The sequence below is a fragment of the Sus scrofa genome, chromosome 13 (genome assembly GCF_000003025.6).
Source record: "Sus scrofa isolate TJ Tabasco breed Duroc chromosome 13, Sscrofa11.1, whole genome shotgun sequence".
In the NCBI taxonomy this organism is placed as follows: domain Eukaryota; kingdom Metazoa; phylum Chordata; class Mammalia; order Artiodactyla; family Suidae; genus Sus; species Sus scrofa.
In genome coordinates, this window is record NC_010455.5 from 17,154,146 (window position 1) to 17,173,073 (window position 18,928).

General features: G+C 37.9%; 1 long non-coding RNA gene across 1 annotated transcript in view; it reads right to left on the bottom strand.

Moving 5' to 3' along the window:
• LOC102167094 overlaps positions 3,144–18,928 on the bottom strand; it is a 74,949-nt gene continuing 59,164 nt past the window's right edge. Inside the window, exons 2-3 of the long non-coding RNA XR_001300108.2 lie at positions 13,702–13,924; positions 3,144–3,594 (exon numbers count right to left, since the gene is read on the bottom strand). This is a non-coding gene — a long non-coding RNA (uncharacterized LOC102167094). The remainder of the gene's footprint in view (positions 3,595–13,701; positions 13,925–18,928) is intronic.

Sequence of the window (18,928 nt, forward strand, 5' to 3'; positions counted from 1 at the left end):
GAGGCCAGGGATTGAACTCTCATCCTCACAGATGCCAGTCAGATTCGTTACTGCTGAGCTACAAAGGGAACTCCAAGTATGACTTTAAAATGGGAGATCTTTTCAATGTCATACTAGAATTTTGTTTAATAGGCCTACACAAAGGACACTTTAATTTTCTAGATGAATATACCTATATTTGACTTAAAAGTTATTATTTGAATGGATGTCAACCATTGTGAAGTTACATGTTAATTTGAAGAATTCTGTACTAAGAAACTGAATACACAAATGGACAGCAGCTAAACCATATATAAAAATAGAACTCTGACACACAACTTGCAGGAACCAGCCCAGGAAGCCAGACATATTTAAGTCGAACTTGTAAGAAGACTACGATCTCCAATAACAATTCAGGAAGCCAAACAACAACCACTGTAATGGTCAGCCCAAAATGGCTAGGACAATAAGTGACAGCTTTCTAATTTTTGTCCCTGCTTCCAACTTAAGACCAACCAGAGACATCCAAATATACGCCCCAACCAATCCTATTTAGCCTACCTATGGCCTCCTCCATGCTAAAAGCCTCCATCAGGGCACAGATGAAGTTTTCTCTTTTTTCCCCTATAAAGCTTTCCTCCTCTTCTGCTTGTCATTATAAAGTGCAATTGATAATGGCTGACTCCCTTGCTACAGCAAGATTTAAACAATAAGCTTTGCTTATGTGGTTGATCTTCATTTATTTCCACAGTCCAACAGAAAAGACCTCAATGGTTAAGGTTTTGTTGCCCTGTAGAACATTAGCCAGTTTTGTACACAGCCTAGCAACCTTATTTTAACAATCTTTTTCTTAATGTCTAGAAAAAACTGGTCTCTCATATGCTTTTAGAACCAGTTTTACTACCTTACTTGTTCCCTCATTAATGAGTTGACTAAATTGTTGATGTGTTTGTTCTATATTTGTATGGGAATTATGTTTTTAAGTGTTTGAAAATTACACATTGACAACAGAAAAGAAACAGAATACCTATGAACATTGACAACAGAAAAGAAACAGAATACCTATGAACATTGACAACAGAAAAGAAACAGAATATCTATGAACATCGAAGGAGAAATTCAAATTCACATTATATTAAAAGCTGTATTAAAAGAGGAAACAGGATACTTATTAGGTCTATAGGATGTTTTCAACTCATTTTATTCATAAAAAAAATTTTAGGGCCACCCCTGCAGTATATGAAGGTTCCCAGGCTAGGGGTACAATCGGAGCCGTAGCTTCTGGCCTATACCACAGCCACAGCAACCCGGGATCCAAGCCGCGTCTGCAACCTATACCACAGCTCACAGCAATGCCTGATCCTTAACCCAATGAGTGAGGCCAGGGATCGAACCTGCATCCTTATGGATGCTAGTCAGATTCACTTCCGCTGAGCCACACTGGGAACTCTCAATTTATTCTAATATTGTAAAACAGCTGTCATAGTTATTTGTTGATTTACCAACATTACTTAGATTATGGACTACTTGGAACTACACAACTCTGACTCACTCAACCTGAAACCTACATAAGTCAGTTTTTGCTGTGTAACAACTCCCCAAATCCTACTTTCAGCAACATTTATTTTTGTCCAAGGTGTGCAAGCCAGCTAGGATGGCTCTGCCTCAGACATGGGTAGGTTCAGATACATTCCACCTCTGGACCACAAATTCTTCCCAGAGCAATGACAAAAGAGTAAGAGAACAAACTCAACCATATAAGCAACCTCAACTAATGTCACCCAAGTCACCTAGGTGAGCCTGTTAGGTGTGGGGGCAAAGAAGATATTCCTCCGACAGTGGGAAGCACTGCAAACTCACAGGTCTAAGAATGTGGATGTATGCATCCCTCACAGGCAGTAATCTAATCTAATCTACAGTGAAAGCAAAAATAAAACTGCAGAGGAAGAAAGTGAACCACTGAGCAGTTTTCAACAGGGCTGACATCCAATCACAGACCAGATGTGGAAATTGGCAAGTGGGGGTGGTACTCATTTTCCGGAGAGGTGGGCCCTGAGCTAGTGTAATCAGAGTTTTGGAGATCTTCAGAACTCATTGGCAAAGTGAAAGTCACAATATCAGAAGCAATCTGAAGGTTAAGTACGAACCAAGTTTTATGCCTGTGTCAGCCTCTGTGACAGGAATCTCAGGAACAATTAGGCATGTGCCCTGTTGTACTCCAGTTCCCAGAGCACTGATTGAGCTGGAAGTAAACCAAACCCTGTGAGCAAAGCCTGAGGCCTTGGAACCAGAGGACAAGTATATTTTGAATATATGAAATAATTACGCAAATAAAATTTCTGAAAATCTTATCATTCAGCCAAGTTCTGAGTAATGTTCATAAAATTGATGGAATTAAAGCTGAAGTCTAACAGCTTTGATATGCCTATTTGTATACATCCCAGTTTTGTCAAGAATTACTGTCTCTTAAAACATCAACAGCTCATTGTGAGAGATAGTGTATTAGGTGCAAATTTTATTTTTATATAAATAAGTTCGAAGAAACATTGAAATGCTCTTACATAAATGATAAAATCTGCATTTCAACTATCACATAAACTATGATCACTACCTTTCCATGCATCTTACCCAAATATCAGTGTTCAATTCTAAGTCCAACTGCTGAAAAACTTTGGATGCCTAATAGAAAAATGCTTCAGTGTGCCACCCAAGTTGCTTTTTTCACTCATCATTGTGTTTGTGAGATTTTCTCTTAAAACATGTAGTTTTAGTTCACTTATTTTCAGTGCACTATTGCATCCCACTGCCTGTGTATTCTGTTTTGAAAATTCATTCTTATATTAATAGTTATTCAAAGTTACTACTTCAGTTTGCCACCCCCAAATATTCTTTCTCCTTCCTTTATCATTTTTCCTTACATATATCCTCACGTCACTACCTCAGAGGCATGCATCATGGTTGGCGTTCAGCACCACAGGGAGAGAGGCCCGATGGGGTGATGTGCTGCCTCTCCACAACATTGTATTCATGACAGAGGCCAAAACTATTCTAGTAAGAGGAACATTCAAGATGCTCTGGTCTGAACCAGGCTTTTGGATCCTGACTAGCTTGCTCATACAGCCGTAGTCAGTTAATGGGAGGCTGCCTGGTCCACGATGGTCTCGCATTTCTGGAGGAAGGGTGGCTATTGGCTAGGGCAAAGAGCATCTGGGCACATATCCCTGATCTTCCAACAGGCTCCAAAAGCAAGGCACCAAGATGGAATCAGAAGCTCCCAAGGTCCTTTTAAGTTTAGGTGTAGGTTATATATCGCTTCTCCACATTTTACTGCCCAAAGCAAAATACACAACCAGATCCCATTCAAGGGCAATATTCTATTATCTACTTCGATAAAACAAACCACCTCAAACAATCATTTACTTTGCTCACCAATCTGCCATTTGGTCAGGGCTCAGTGGGGACAACTCATCTCTGCTCCACTAGATGTCAGCCGGACAGCTAGACTAAGGCTTGAGGGTCTGCTTCCAAAATGGCTCTGTCACATGGCTGGCAAATTTCTCTCCAGGTAAGACTCTCAGGGGTGGGTTACATTTCTTACATCATGGGAGATGGATCCTAAAAGACAGGAAATGCAAGCCACTAGTTTAAAGTTTGGCCCAGAAACTGGTACAGCATCACTTCTGACAAGCCCTTACCACCTACATTCAATGAAAATGAACATATCTATTGAATGAAAGGAATGTCAGAGAATTGGGGGCCTATATAATAAAACTGCCATAAGTAGGCTCTCGACTCCTACTTTGATGGGAGAGTGATATGTCACTTTGTAAAGGAATGAACACTGGAAGAGGTAAAGAGTTGTTGCCATTTCACAATCATTTTGAGCAGCAAGAGAAGAGATTTCTGGTTCAATATTTCTTCTGCATCCTTTAACTAAGCTATTATTTACTTGTCTCAGCCTTATATTAACTATAACTTATCAAAAGTAAATTTAGAAATGCTACTCTAATTATTTAAATGGCTTAAAGGATTTTATATAGAAAGGCTTTACAAGTGCCTCACTTTTATTTCAAAATAAATGTTAGTACTTTAGCTCCCCTTAAAGGACTGTGGAATCATGTTTTATTTATGGAATAACTATTATGCAACAAGAGTGCAGATAATCATTTTATTCCACTCAATGGGATGAACACAGCCATTTCTGCATAGAAAAGACAGTCAAGTAGTCAATTACAGCTGTGTGATCAATGTAAAATCTCCAATTTACGTGAACTGCAGAGTCATTACTTAGACATGGGGCAGAAAATTTTGTAAGCTGTAGCCACCCTGTATCTTATTTCGCCTGTCTTCTTGTGCCCGATGAACCGCAGTTAAATGACCTAGAGGCCAACCAAACAGAGTTATTGACCCTCTCCAATCTCATTTATACTCTTCACACATGGCTCCACAGGCACAGCCACTCCTTCAGGGAAAAAATTCTAAACTTTAGGCATCAATTATATTCCCAAATCTTTGTTTTCTTTTCCTAGATTTCAGGAAAAAGATCTGACCTCCTGGAAGTCCTAAATATAAAATATCTCTAGCATCCACCTAGTATGGTTTGATAAGCCTAGTCTAAAAACTCCATGCCCATCCCACCTCCTGGCCAGCACTCAGGTGGTGGTGATAGCTCTGACCCACTGAGCCATGGATCGAGACAATTTGAGTCTATCTCCCTAGTATGTGCTTTTCAACTGCTTTCAGTCAGGACTGCATTTGGCAACAAGTAATGGAAAATCTTACAGATAGTGGCTTTTAAAGACTGAATTGTCTTTTTCCTTTTTAAATTTTTATTTATTTTTAAATGAAGTATAGTTGATTTATAATGTGTTAATTCCAGGTAAACAGCAGATCATATATTTATTCATTTATATTGATTCAGATATAATAGATATTTAGATATATCTATTCTTTGGTGGCTTTTTTATTTTTTAAAAAAAAAAGTGGGAGGGATCGGGAGCTTGGGCTTATCAGACACAACTAGAATAGATTTACATGGAGATCCTGCTGAATAGCATTGAGAACTATGTCTAGATACTCATGTTGCAACAGAAGAAAGGGTGGGGGAAAAATGTAATTGCAATGTATACATGTAAGGATAACCTGACCCCCTTGCTGTACAGTGGGAAAATAAAAAAAAAATTTATTGGAGTATAGTTAACACACCTTACAATATTGTGTTAGTTGAATAAGTGAACAGTTACACATACACATTAAATATATATTCTTCTTCAGATTATTTTCCATTATAGGTTATTACAAGATACTGTGCTATACAGTAAGTCCTTGTTGTTTACCTATTTTAGATACAGTAGGTTTCAAGAATAATTCCTATGATTTGTTTTTGTTTTTTTTAATGCACCCAAGAATCACAAGGATTCTGCAGCCTCGTGACAGAGTCAGGTACTTATGCTTCTTTCTGTTTGGATTTTTTTATTTAGTGGTTTTCATCCTCCTGTTTGTAACTGCAATGTTACCAATTGGCTCTTCTATTTCTGGACTGAAATTACTATCTATGATGACCTTCCTAGAGCAAGTGTGTTTAAAGCTGCAGACAATAGAGAGGAATCACAGCCCAGAAACATGAGTAGAGCCTACAGACTTCATTCACTTTGGTTAAGCCAATCCTGAGAACACTCTTAAAATATATTTATACATGGGTTTTTTAAAATTACCATTTTGTTAAACAGACTGGGCTTCACTTTCTGGTCTTTTGGAACTTAACCTTAACTGATGCAAACCCCATTAGGCATATGAAGAAATGTGAAGGTTTCCACATCTACCATTAGAAAAAGATTACTGAGTATACTTGCTTTGGTATTCATATAACAAGAATTCATATCATGAGAATTTGAAACATGAGGAAACCTGAATTGAATTTGTGGAAAACTGCAAAAGTTGTATTTAGAGAGACTATATACTCTTAAATGCTTATAACAGAAATACAGAGTGAAATGTATTGAGCTAATCATCAGTGTAAGAACTTAAAATGCAAAATAAACTCCAAATAGAAGGAGAGAAATATGAACAAAAAGTGCAGTAGTTTATGAAACAGAAATCAAAAATAAAATATAAAGGATTAAAAATAATAATGGAAATTAAAAAATACTTCTAGCTAAATTATAATGAAAATGTTATGTCAAAACTTGTAGGTTAAAACAAAATTGTTACTCAGAAGGAAAGAGTTCCAAATGCTTGTATTGGGTGGGGAAGGCCAGAAGTTAAGTTTGCTGGACATCCAACTTAAGAATTTAGGGGATAAAAGCAATAAAACAAATCCAAAAAGTAAAAGGAAGATAAAGCAAGCGCAGATCAAAGAAAAGGATCAAAAAGTCAAAAGTTGGTTCTTTGAAAAGACTATGAAATTAAGACAAAAGCCTAGTAATATTCAGCAAGGAGAAAAGCAGAGGAGAGGGGCAAAAATAAATAATATTAGGTATAAAAAGATGAACATATAGACAGATTCAGTAGATTAAAGCAAGAATAAAACAGCATTATGGACAATTTTTATGCTAATGATTTGAAAATAGCTAAAATGGACAACTCCCTAGAAAAATATAATTTAATAAGATTGATTCAAGAAGAAATAGAGCCTAAACAGTGCTAGAAGCATTAAAAAAAACAGAATCAGTAATTTTAAAATCTTCCCAGAAGCAAAATCTCTTTTCAGGAGGAGTCTATCAAATTTTCAAAAACTAAAATATACAAATTCTTCCAGAGAATAAAAGGTAAAATATTATTCCAAGCCCATTCAAAGAAGGCAGAATAACTCTGATCCAAAACTAGAAAAGAACCTGAAAATGGCCTATTGATGGAATATCTTTATGACTCAAAGGTAGGGAAGAATTTCTTAAACAAGTGACAAAAATGACTGGACTGTACAATTCTACATTAAAATTAATATCTATTCATTGAAAAACACTATTCAGTGCATAAAGACATGGGAAAATTTCCAAATGCATGTACTAGACAAGGGACTAATACCTAGAATATAGAACAAATTCCTCAAATCAATTAGAAAAATCAACAAAAAAAAATGGACAAAGACATGAACTGGTATTTCACAAGGAAAAGAATTACATATAGCAAATAAACACAAGAAAAGATGATCAACTGCATTACCAATGGAAGAAATGCAAATTAAGATCATAAGAAGACATCATTTTAAACAGATTAGATTGTCAAAAATTAAGACATTTGATAGTGCTGCCCCAAAGGATAGAAAGCAATGAAAACTTCTGTACTTCTGATGGGAGAATAAATTGTTAGAACTGTGGCGAGCAATTTGCATATTTCCTGTAAATGTGAGCATTTATATATTAGGATACAATTATCCCTTGCTTGAGTAACACCCTAGAGAAACTCTTGCCCATATGTACCAGGGTACAGTTACTGGAATGTTCATAACAGGATCCTTGCAAATAAGTGAATTGTTTAAAATGTCCATCAGTAGGAGATAGGATAAATAAATAATGGAATATTCACACTAGTGAGTATTTTATAGCATTACTAATTGAATGAACTACAGATATAAATGACTAGAGAAATGAATCTTAGAAAAAAGCAAGAACTAGAAGACTAAACACAGTGTGATATCTATATACATACAAAAGCGAGCAAAAACATGCACAATGATGCCATTTAGATAAGCCACAGACAAGAAAGCAAATTCAAACCCAACTGTGATAATAGCATTTTATAAACAAAATTCATTTAAGACAGTGGCTACCTCTGGTGTGGGCAATGTGGCAAAGTGAGGGGGGGAGAACCCTCAGGCAGAATCAATAGCGTTGAGAATATTCTAATTCTTAAGCTAAGTTGTGGGTGCAATGCAAGTGTTTATTATACATTATAATTTACATATATAATATACATTTATTACTTTGTGAATATCAAACATTACAAAATTTTTATTCAAGATGAGAGATAAAAATTATCTGGAAGCTGTCTATTAAGCCAGGAAGTTCTGCAACAATGCTGACTCCAACTGCAATGAGACCATGTAGTCTCTCCTATAACCCACAGCAGAAAAATTGAATGCCGCATTCCATGCACCCTGCTCAGTTAAACCCACCCACGTGAGGTTGGATAAGATGTTAAGCAAGCTAATTCACAGCAGCCACCATACATGCTATCATCACCATTTCAACATAGTGTTAGAGGTGCTCTAAAACTGGGGATAGAAGAAAACAGTCATTATTTGAAAATCATATGATCAAAACTCCAGAGAAGGAATACAATGGCTAACTTCACATGTCAACTTGACTGGGCATGGGTTGCCTGGATATCCAGTTAAGCATTATTTCTGGGTGTGTCTGTAGGGATGTTTCTGGAAGAGATCAGCATGTGAATTGGTGAAGTGAGAAAGCAGATGGCCTTCCCCAGGGTAGGTGGGCATCACCCAGCTCACTGAGGACCTGAATGGAGCAAAAGGTGGAGGAAGGTTAAATTCACCGCCCCACCGCCGCCCCCAATCCTTCCCACCCCTTCTCTTTCTGACTGCTTGAGCTGAGACACTGGTTTTCTCCTGCCTTTGGATGGGGACTTAACACACTGGCACTCCTTGTTGTTAGGCTTTCCAACATGGACTAGAACTACACCACTGGCTTTCCTGTGTCTCCACCTTGCAGAAAGCAGATAGTAGGACTTCTCATCCTCCAAAATCATATGAGCCAATTCCTTATAATAAATATCTATTGATTCAATTTCTCTAGAGACCCTTGACTAAAACAATGAACAATTTATTCAAATAGCCAAATTGAAAGAATTTTATAGCAAACGCCCATATACCTGCCACCTAGATTCTACCATTACTATTTTACGAGACTTGCTTTATCTCATATTTATCATTTATCCATCTGTTTCTATGCATCAACTCATCTTAGTTTGGGGATGTATTTCAACAATTCCTCATTTAATATACTAATATGCATATCAGTTATTAACTAAAGTTCAATATTTCCATTTTTTCTTTTGGGAAAAAATGCACATAAATGCATTTTATACATGCACTGAAATGCACAAATCTTAAATGGACAAGCGTTGAGTTTGACAAAGCATGTACATTTGTAACCAAGACCTTTATCAAGATATAGAATACTACCCTTCCTAATCAACACTGTTCTCATTTTTTCTCACCATAAAAAAAAAATTTGCCTGTTCTAGAACTTTATACAAACAGAACCATGTAGTATATACTCCTTTGAATAAGGTTTTATTCACTCAACACAATGTTCTTAGAATCATCCATATTATTTCTTGTATCAGTAATCTTTTCCTTTTTGTTGTTGAGTGGTATTCCATTGCATGGCTCTACCACAATTTACTTACCCATTCTTAGACGGATGGGACTGTTTCCTGTTGGGCGCTATTATGATTAAAACTGATCATTCTTACGTAAGTCTTGTGTAAACACATGGTTTATTTCTCTTGGGTGAAATACCTAGGAGTGAAATTGCTATAACATAGGGTTGTATTCAGTTAGAGTTTAGTTTTGTAAGACGCTCTCAGATCTTTTCCACAGTGGTTATACCACTTAAGATTCCCACCAATAATTTGTGGTTGCTCCACACCTTTGTCAACATTTGTTCTGGTCAGTTATTTTAATTTTAACAATTCTGATGGGTAATAGTATCTCATGTGAGTTTTATTTGCATTTCTCTGATGAATAGCTAATTTGAGCACTTTTCCATGGGCTTATGGGCAATTCAGTATTTCTGTGACAGGTCTGTTTAAATATTTTACCATTTTTAAGACTGTTTACCTTTTATTATTAAATTACAGGCATTCTTTATATATCCTATATACAAGTCCTTTGTCATATATCTGTTTTGTGAATGTTTTCTCCCAGTCTTGTCTCATCTATTAATTTTCCTATCGATACCTTTGATGAGAAGTTTTTTATTGTGACATTAGATTTTAATTGAATTGTATGGTCCATTTTGAAATAATCTTTATACTTAGTATTTTTGAGGTAGCTTTACAAACTGAGTTTTAAATTTTTTTGAAAAAAAATTTCCACAAAAAGCTGAGACAATTTTTATAAGTAAGTGCAAAGATGGCTGACTTATCCTACCAGCAAGCAAAATATAGTACAAAACATATCACTATTAAGATGTGTTACTAGCTCAGTAAGAGAAAAAGAGATCAATGAAATATTCCAACATGTGTAGAAGAAAGATTATATAATTAGATTATTTAGTAAATGCAGTTAAGAAAATTGGCTTACTAGCTGGAGAAAAATAAGGTGAAACCCATATTATAACACATACAAAACCCCAAGTATATTACAGACAAAACCATAAAGTTAAGAGTAGAATATATATAAGAAAATTCTTGGGGTGGGAAAGAATTTTTATATACAATCCAAAAAGTATAAGCTATTAGAGAGAATACGAATTGATTCGGCCACATCAAAATTAAAGAATTTTCTTTAACGAAGGACACAAAATTGTCAGACAGCTGGCAGAAGATATTCAAGTCATCCATAATTCACAGGATATAGAGAAATACTAAGGAATTTTTGAAAATCAGAAAAAGAAAGAAAAAAAAATGGGCTGAGGATACGTGTCTCAATTCTGGCTGCTACAACAAAGTACCACAGACTGGATGGCTTATAAACAACGGAAACTTATCTCAGTTCTGGAGGCTGGAAGTCCGAGATTAGGGAGCCAGTGTACTCATGTTCTAACAAGAGCCCTCTTCCGGGTTGCAGATTTCTCACTGTGTCCTCACTTGTGTAAAGTGAACAAGCTTGATCCCTGGCCTCTCCTTATAAAGCCACTGATCCCAATCATGAGAGTTATATACTCATGATCTAATTATCCCCCCAAGGCCCATCTCCAAATACCACCACACTGGGGACTGGGTTTTAACATACAAATTATGGGGGAGGGGTCATAAATATTCAGTCCATAACAATATGATTCCTTTCAAAAACTGGGGAACACAAATGACTTAAGAGTCATACTAAGAGATTCTCAATCTCAGCATTAATCAGAGAAATGCTGAAAGAAATATCCTAATTCAACTTTATGCCAGTAATAGTGGTAATAATAGAAAGCTGGATAATATCAAACACATAGAGGTTATGAGAAAAGGGAACCCTAATAGACAGTTGATGGGAGTATTAACTAGTTCAGATAATATGATGAAAAATTTGGCATTATTCATTTCTGTTATATACTCCAGAGAACCTCTCAAACAGGTCCTTAGGAGGCATGTGCAAGGATGTTCATTTTAGCATTGTTCGCGAAAGCAAGATTCATCTCTAGAGAAGGGGTAAGTAAAATGTGACAAGTGTATGTGATGGAATGCTATGTAAACTGCAATAGTCAGGAGCAATAAACCACATTTACCAAGTGTGCATAAATAGTTCTTAAGAACATTATATTGAGTGGAAAAAAAATGAAAGGGTATTTGATTTATATCTCAGTTATACCTACATAAATTTAAACAAACATACATAATACCATACATTTTCAAAGCTACACCAATATATAAATGAACCTGTTGAAGAAAAGTAGGAAGTACACTTCTTAAATACACCAGACTGTCTAAGAGGTGAAACAGCATTGGAAGTGGAGGCAAAAAGGACATACGATGAAATGAAACAAAAAAGGGTCCTTGCACAGACTAAAATAAGTAGCATGCCATTGATGGAAGCGCATAATCAAACTCCTCCCTGCGTAGTTGAGCCCCACACATGTACACATACACAATCATTGATTAGGGATGTTCTAAAACTATCCATAAATCTATTGAACCCTCTGATCCTTTTTTTTTTTTTTTAAGGAGTTACATCCATGGCATATGAAAGTTCTCAGGCTAGGGATTGAATCAGAGCTGCAGCTGCTGGCCTACACCACAGCCACAGGAACACAGGACCCAAGCCATGTCTGTAACCCACACCACAACCCACTGGGCAGGGCCAGGGATCAAACCCATGTCCTCATGGACACTAGTTGGGTTCCTAACACACTGAGCCACAACAGGAACTCCTGGTATCTCCCTTTTCAAAATCAGGTCATATTTTTCACACCTTTACCTTTCTTGTGTCTCTCTCATCCTCCAAAAATTTTCAAAAGTAGGATAATAGTCTTAAAATAATAAACATAAGAATATCCTGCAAGTTCCTTTAGGTCTCTAGAATGTAACACATTAGAGCTTGTTTGGGTAAATTCATTTAAAGAAGCTTTGTGATTTCTTTGCTAACTCATTCATATTTGATGCATCTTCATACTAAGGCATTGATTATTCACTAAAGGCCACAGTCTTTCTTAAGGGCTTCAGTGACTGAGAACAATACATAAAAATATGAACATAACATAGAGACAGAACTAGCAGTAGAATATGAAAATAATGATTCAGAGGTTCCCGTCATGGCACAGTGGAAATGAATCCAACTAGGAACCATGAGATTGCAGGTTTGATCCCTGGCCTCACTCAGTAGGTTAAGGATCCAGCATTGCCATGAGCTCTGGTGTAGGTCGAAGACGTGGCTTGTATCCCGCGTTTCTGTGGCTGTGGTGTAGGCCAGAAGCTGTAGCTCTGATTGGACCCCTAGCCTGGAAACCTCCATATGCCATGCGTGTAGCCCTAAAAAGAAAAGGAAAAAAAGAAACGACTGACTCAATATTCAGCTGACCATCTTTAAAAGGGATATACATGGTAATGGAGTGAATAAGAGCCAGAGATGAATTCTAGTTTCTGATTATCCATTAATGACCTTCATCTGTAACACGGCATGCTATTTGTCAGGATCAATGAGATAATGGATGCAAAATATCCCTGTAAACAGCAAAGTACTAAAAAATGGACAGTTTATTCTTTATTTCTAAAATGCAAAGACATGGAAGTGTGTATTAACTGTTTTTAGTTGCTCAGCAATAAGAGTGTACTAGCTCAAAGTCTGGAGAAGCACGGTAGTAGGTGGATGCAGCTGCTGGCAGGCAGCACCTACCTCCCCTCCCTTGGTTTTCAGCCCCAGGTCCTCTGCAAGTTCCCACCTTCACTAAGGTCACATGACTGCCAGCAGCATCCAGAGCTGTCTGTGTCCTGGTACAGATCTAGAAGAGTCTAGGACTGCAACCCTACGAGTTTAAATGTTACTCCTAAAATTTTGTCTTTGGCTCTGAGTAGGCTGACTTGGGATGGGTCCACCTTCTAAGTAATCCTGCAGCTAGGGGGCCTGGGACACGCTGACAGGCTGAAGCCAAGCAGAAATCATGGCCAAAGGGGCCACTTTGCACAACTCCATGGGACAGGATTTGTTTAACCCTAAAAATGAATACTGGAGAGCCAATCAATACAAGCAGACAGCTTTGGACTCCTGGGAGAAAAGTTGACACTTGAACTGAAAAGTCTTTTGAGAACTACGAATGGGACAGCCAGTCTCATCCATCATTGGCCAAATCATTGGGAAACAGCCAAGACTTACTACATTATAACTTTCCTTAACCCTGAATACTCCCTTCCCCAAATTCTTCTCTTGACACCGCCCCACCTCAGTTTCTAAACCCACAGACTAAGGACATCATATATAGCGGTGTCATTTCCGGAGCCCCTCTCCCTGTCAGCTTACTGTCAGCCTGCCTCCAGCATTCTACTCACACTTTGCAGCAAACATAAGTACTTTCATAGCTCAGTTTCAACCAACCCTGCAAATGAAAAAATCAGGCTTACCCACAGAGATGTCCTACAAGTAATAATGCCAATGATGAAGTCTAGTTATTTGCAGGAAAGGCTGAATCACATTCACATTCTCCCAGGTACAAGTGTTCTCAATGGAGGTGGTCTTCTTCTCCAGGCCTGGATATGCAGAGCGCCCTGCTTGCCTTGATTAACGACTCTCTCCATAAAGCCATAAAGCCAGTCTTGGTGATGACATGACAAAGATCCTCTGTCCCTGTGTGTTAACAATGCAGCAGGACCATTAGCTGTTGGCAAGTGTCCCAAGACTGCTCTGAAGCTGTGGAAGAATTCTAATGAAATATAAAGCATTCATCAAAAAGGAACACAATAGATTTTTCAAAGCTCATCCTCAGTACTTTCACTTAGCAACCACAATCCCACTTTAGGAAATACTACATGCATTTCCCTGCAACAAGAAATAAATCCTTTTGAACTGTCTTTTTTACCTTTTCTGTACTATCTAAATTTTAGGTTATGGACACGTGCTATTGTTATAACGAAAAAGAATTTACAAACGTTTTACAGTTGTTGTTTTTTTTTTCTAAAACCGTGTACTCTTAAAATTTTCAAAGTGGTTCATTAACAGAATCAACAGGGAAAATAAGTCAAAATTCAGAGCTACTGAATCAGGCTCCCTAGGGCTGGGGTCTAGAACATGGGCAAGTAGTGTCCCAAAATTCAGAAGTTGAGAAATTAAGGCCGCTTGCTTATAGTGGTCACAGTTGAGTTTCTACCCAATATATTTCTCACATTTCCCTTCCTACTGGCATCTAGATCTTATTTAGGTAATCACCTCTCTCCATACATCTCATATTTTTCTCAGGATTAGTTCATCCCTTCTCTCACTCCAATAGTGGTCCCTAGTTGATTTAAACTGCCTGGGTTCAAGAGTGAGCATGTGACTTATGCAACCAGGGTTGATCTCAGAATGCTGGCACATAAACGCTCAACATTTCACCAGAATTGAACAGGAAGCCCAGAACCCCAGTTCCTATAGCTGCCATCTTTAAACCATCAGAGGACTGAGGCTTGGGCAGAAAGTGATGCCATGAAAGCCAGACTGGGGAGCCAGAAAGAAACCAGACCTTGGTGCTACCATGGAGCTGCTGGATTAACCAATCACAGAGCCATTATTGCTGCTGAAGGTTCAGGTACACAAAACAATCAATCCTTTCTTTAAAAAGGCTGACTGAAATTAGATTTTATGTTCCTTGAAACATGGCATCCTAACAATTGCTTACAGTTCTTGGTTTCAGCTATAATACCATGTATCAGCTGATTTAATTTAGTCTAGTATTTTAGTTTAATCCAGGATCAAGTTCTAGCTACCTTCATGGCAATCAAGTACCATTTACTAAAAAGAAAAAAAAATAACGTGATGCAAAGCACTTAATGACTTTCTCCCCATGGGCAACATGACACTTGTTCCTCCATAACAAGACCCTGGTTTCAGTGTTCCTTGCCTCTGAAACTGACCCCAAGCTCTACCTTAGCTCCTCTCTCAGATTTACTGGTCCTGCCTTGAGGCCACTGGTTCTGTCCAGTTGCCTCTGATTTGTACTTTGCCTCTCTGCACAGCCATTTGGGACTGAGACAGTCTATATAATCTTTCAATTCATTTTCTCCCTGGACACTGGCTCTCAGATATGCTTAGTTTTCTCATCCATCTCGCACAAGGCCAAGATGGATGAGCCCTGGAATGCACCCAGTGGTCTGAGAGGGAGATGACTGGTCTGGGCTGGAGATGCCATAGTTACAGCAAATCATAGTCTCTCTTACTAAATAAAATCAGATCACTGAGTTGGAGGTGACTCTGAGATTTCTTCTAGTTTTAAGTTTCAAGAAGAAGTGGAATACCCATTGTGGCTCATCGGGTTAAGCATGCAACATAGTCTCTAAGGATGCAGGTTCGATCCCTGGCCCTGCTCAGTGAGTTAAGGATCCAGCATTGCCATAAGCTGTAATGTAGGCTTGCAACTGTGGCTCTGAGTAGTCATTAAAGAATTCATGGTCTGGTTGTAGGAGAAAACGGTTTCAGGGTGTGGACTAAATGAGTCCTTAGAATTTTTTCCAATCTATAGCCACTTTCAAGCAATTATAATATGCATCATTAGACTGTGGCCCAACTGACTTCTTTTAAAATATACCTATAAATGTTTATTTTTTTATTATGCTGGTGGTAAACTTAGGGTTCTGTAGATAGTTGCATTTTAATTTCAATCCCAGTCCCAGACATATTAGTGATATGATCTTGGACAAGTTACTTAAATTCTCTTAGCTCCAATTTCCTTGTCTGTAAGAGGAGTATAATAACATTAAATATTAAATAATATTTATTATTAATAATAAAGTTCATTTTATATAATTGATTTACATAAATAAATTATAATTAAATATTAAATATTAAAGAATTAAATATTAAAAACCTCATAGAGTTGTTGTGAGGATTACAGGAGGGGAACTGCAATCGCAGTTTACATCAATACCATTATCCTATTTTCATATTCACTACCACCATTACTAACGAATTATAGGGGAAAACAGAAAAATCTTTTCCTTGAAAGAAAAATAGCCCAACCCCGAGGAAACAGACAAAGCCCACTCCATATAGTAATTAGTAAAGACTAGTATTTTGCTGGACCCAGACCTCTGTAGATACATTGGGCTGTGATAAAAGGGAACATAAAACGAAGCATCCCATCACAGTCTGGGAATCTCTAGTGAATAGTAGAAGTCTGGGAGAAAAAGAAGTGGCCATGTCTGCTGAGGGTTCTGAATGTGAATGATGCAATAGGAAGCATTCTTCCCCAATATGACACCCTGCACAGTGAATATCTGCAGTTGAAGGAGTTTGAGAAAACGGTGGAAGCAGGAAGCTCACTTTGCCCTCCCCCTCAGTCCTTCTTTCCTAAAATAGGCCATAAAAACCTTCATGTGAGAAGTACCCTCCCTACAGCCAGAGGAAAGGAGCATCCTTATCTCCAAAGACAAAGGGATGCAGAGAAGAATCCCGGACAACAGGTCTCGCTAAGTTCCCCCAGGTCACTGCGCTAACCTCATACTCCTAAGGTGTCACATTCCTCCACGAAGGCCTCCCTTCACCACACCTGGCACAGAAATACAGGTCTGTTTCTTCCTGTCTTCATTTCCTTAGGAAGCTTTCATGTCACATAAAATGTGTATTAAATAAATGCGTAGGCCCTTCTCTTGTTCATCTGTTCTTGTCAGTTTAGTTTTCAGACCCAGGGACCCTGAGATGGTCAAGGAAAGACATCTCTCCTTTGGGGAAAAAAAAAAAAAAAAAAAAACAGAACAAAACAGAATAAGCCCACTGCTTGGGCTCAGTGCCTAAAAGTCATTACCCGCTCCTTAGAAAAGAGATAAGTTTATATCAGAATTTACTACTTATCTTTTGTATTTGTATTGTTCTAGTGCTTTAGAGATCATATATATAATCAATGTAGTATAGTTCTAATTTTAGAGTAAAGATTAGTCATTCTTAGCTAATCTTTTTCTCAAAAGAACAGCCCAAGATTAAAAAAAAAAAAAAAAAGTTAGAGATAAGGAATCTGGACCTGAAGAGCTGAAGATCTTCTGTTGTCCCAGAGGGGGAAAAACCCACCTTTGTTCATGTTCTCAAGCAATGTATGTTACTATAACGTGAACTGCTTTATCCAGCTCCAAAATCAGATTTTGACAATTTGACTATTTGTGACAATCAGATTAAAGCAATTCCTTAAGACACCCAATATTTAAAGCAGCATTACACATCACTTTCTGGAAGCTCCCCAAATGCACAGAATCTCCTAAGCAAGAAGTCTTATCTATTTAACAAGTAATGAGATATACCAACAAGTTTGCCAAAAATAATGAAAACCAGAAAATACTCCTGGAGCTGTAAGGAATCATCTTTACCATCTTCACTGAACAGTCAGCTACAGGTGGAATTCCTGTGCCTGAAACCACAGCATCTAGAAACCATTACAGCCCCCAGGACAGGCCATCTCCACCCTGCAGAGATCAAGGGAAAGGAGAAAGGTACTCTTGGAGCCTGAGAGCCATGCATATCTGTACTCTTCTTGGTGCTGTGCTGCATCTATCACTTGGTATGCTAGTCCTTGGCTAATTGCTCCCTTAAAAGCAAAGAGTGAATAATAAGGGCAGCAACAATGCCAATAACAGACACATGAATGCTGATTTTGGACCAAACACTAGTGTAAGTGCTTTATTCCATACTAAAACACTTCATTTTCCTGTATGCCTAGGAAGCAGGTACCATTAGGTTACACATTTTAATATCCTGGGTAGCAGATAGGTCTTCTGGGGGATCAGCCGATGCCCACTGGCCTGACACTTAGGGATACAAATTTTACAGATGTGATCACTAAGGTACACATGTGTTAACAAAGCCAAGACCACAAGCTAGTGAGGGATACAGCAAAGATTTTAAATTGAGTTTTGGGGAAGTTCCCTGGTAATCTAGCAGTTAAGGATCCAGTGTTGTCACTGCTGTGGCTCAGGTTCGATCCCTGGCCGAGAAATTTCCGCATGCCATGGTCAACACCCCTCCCATCCCCCCCACAAAAAAAATTGAGCTTTTTGACTCTAAAGCTCACATTCTCAACTACCACTTGGAAAAATGAAGTGCCCTGGTTAGTGCCCATTTTCCCCCATGCTCAGTCCTTCTTAGGGTTCAAAGCTATCACAGCAGGAATAAAAGGGGAAGAGGAGGAACAGAGACCAAAAGCTTTGAGGAGAGAGAAACAGGATTTATTTAACAAGCAATCCTGTTGTTTAATTTCTACACCTGCTAAATCCTTTCTTTCCTCAAAACTGTTTTATAAGAAACAGAATACATTTTAATGGCAGTTGGGCAGAGAAGGAACAAAAGAGCAAGTAAATTATTATCTGTAGATCACTGCACAAATGTAAGGTATTAGCAGTATTTGAAGTTATAAGAAATTCAGTGAATGGAATTCTGCACAGACTGTTGACTCTTTACAGCTTCTGCCCATTTTTTGCCACAAAGTATTGAACCTTCATGTGCCGCTACTGCCAAGGGTGTATTTGGGGAATGAAAAGTGACACCAGCCCTTGATTACAACATTAAGTATCAAGTATCACTATGTACACCACATTAAGACACCAAACATGGGCATAGGATGGCTGGCCTAAAGTGCATTTACTAATATCCAGTCTGCGAAGCAAGACAGGTAAT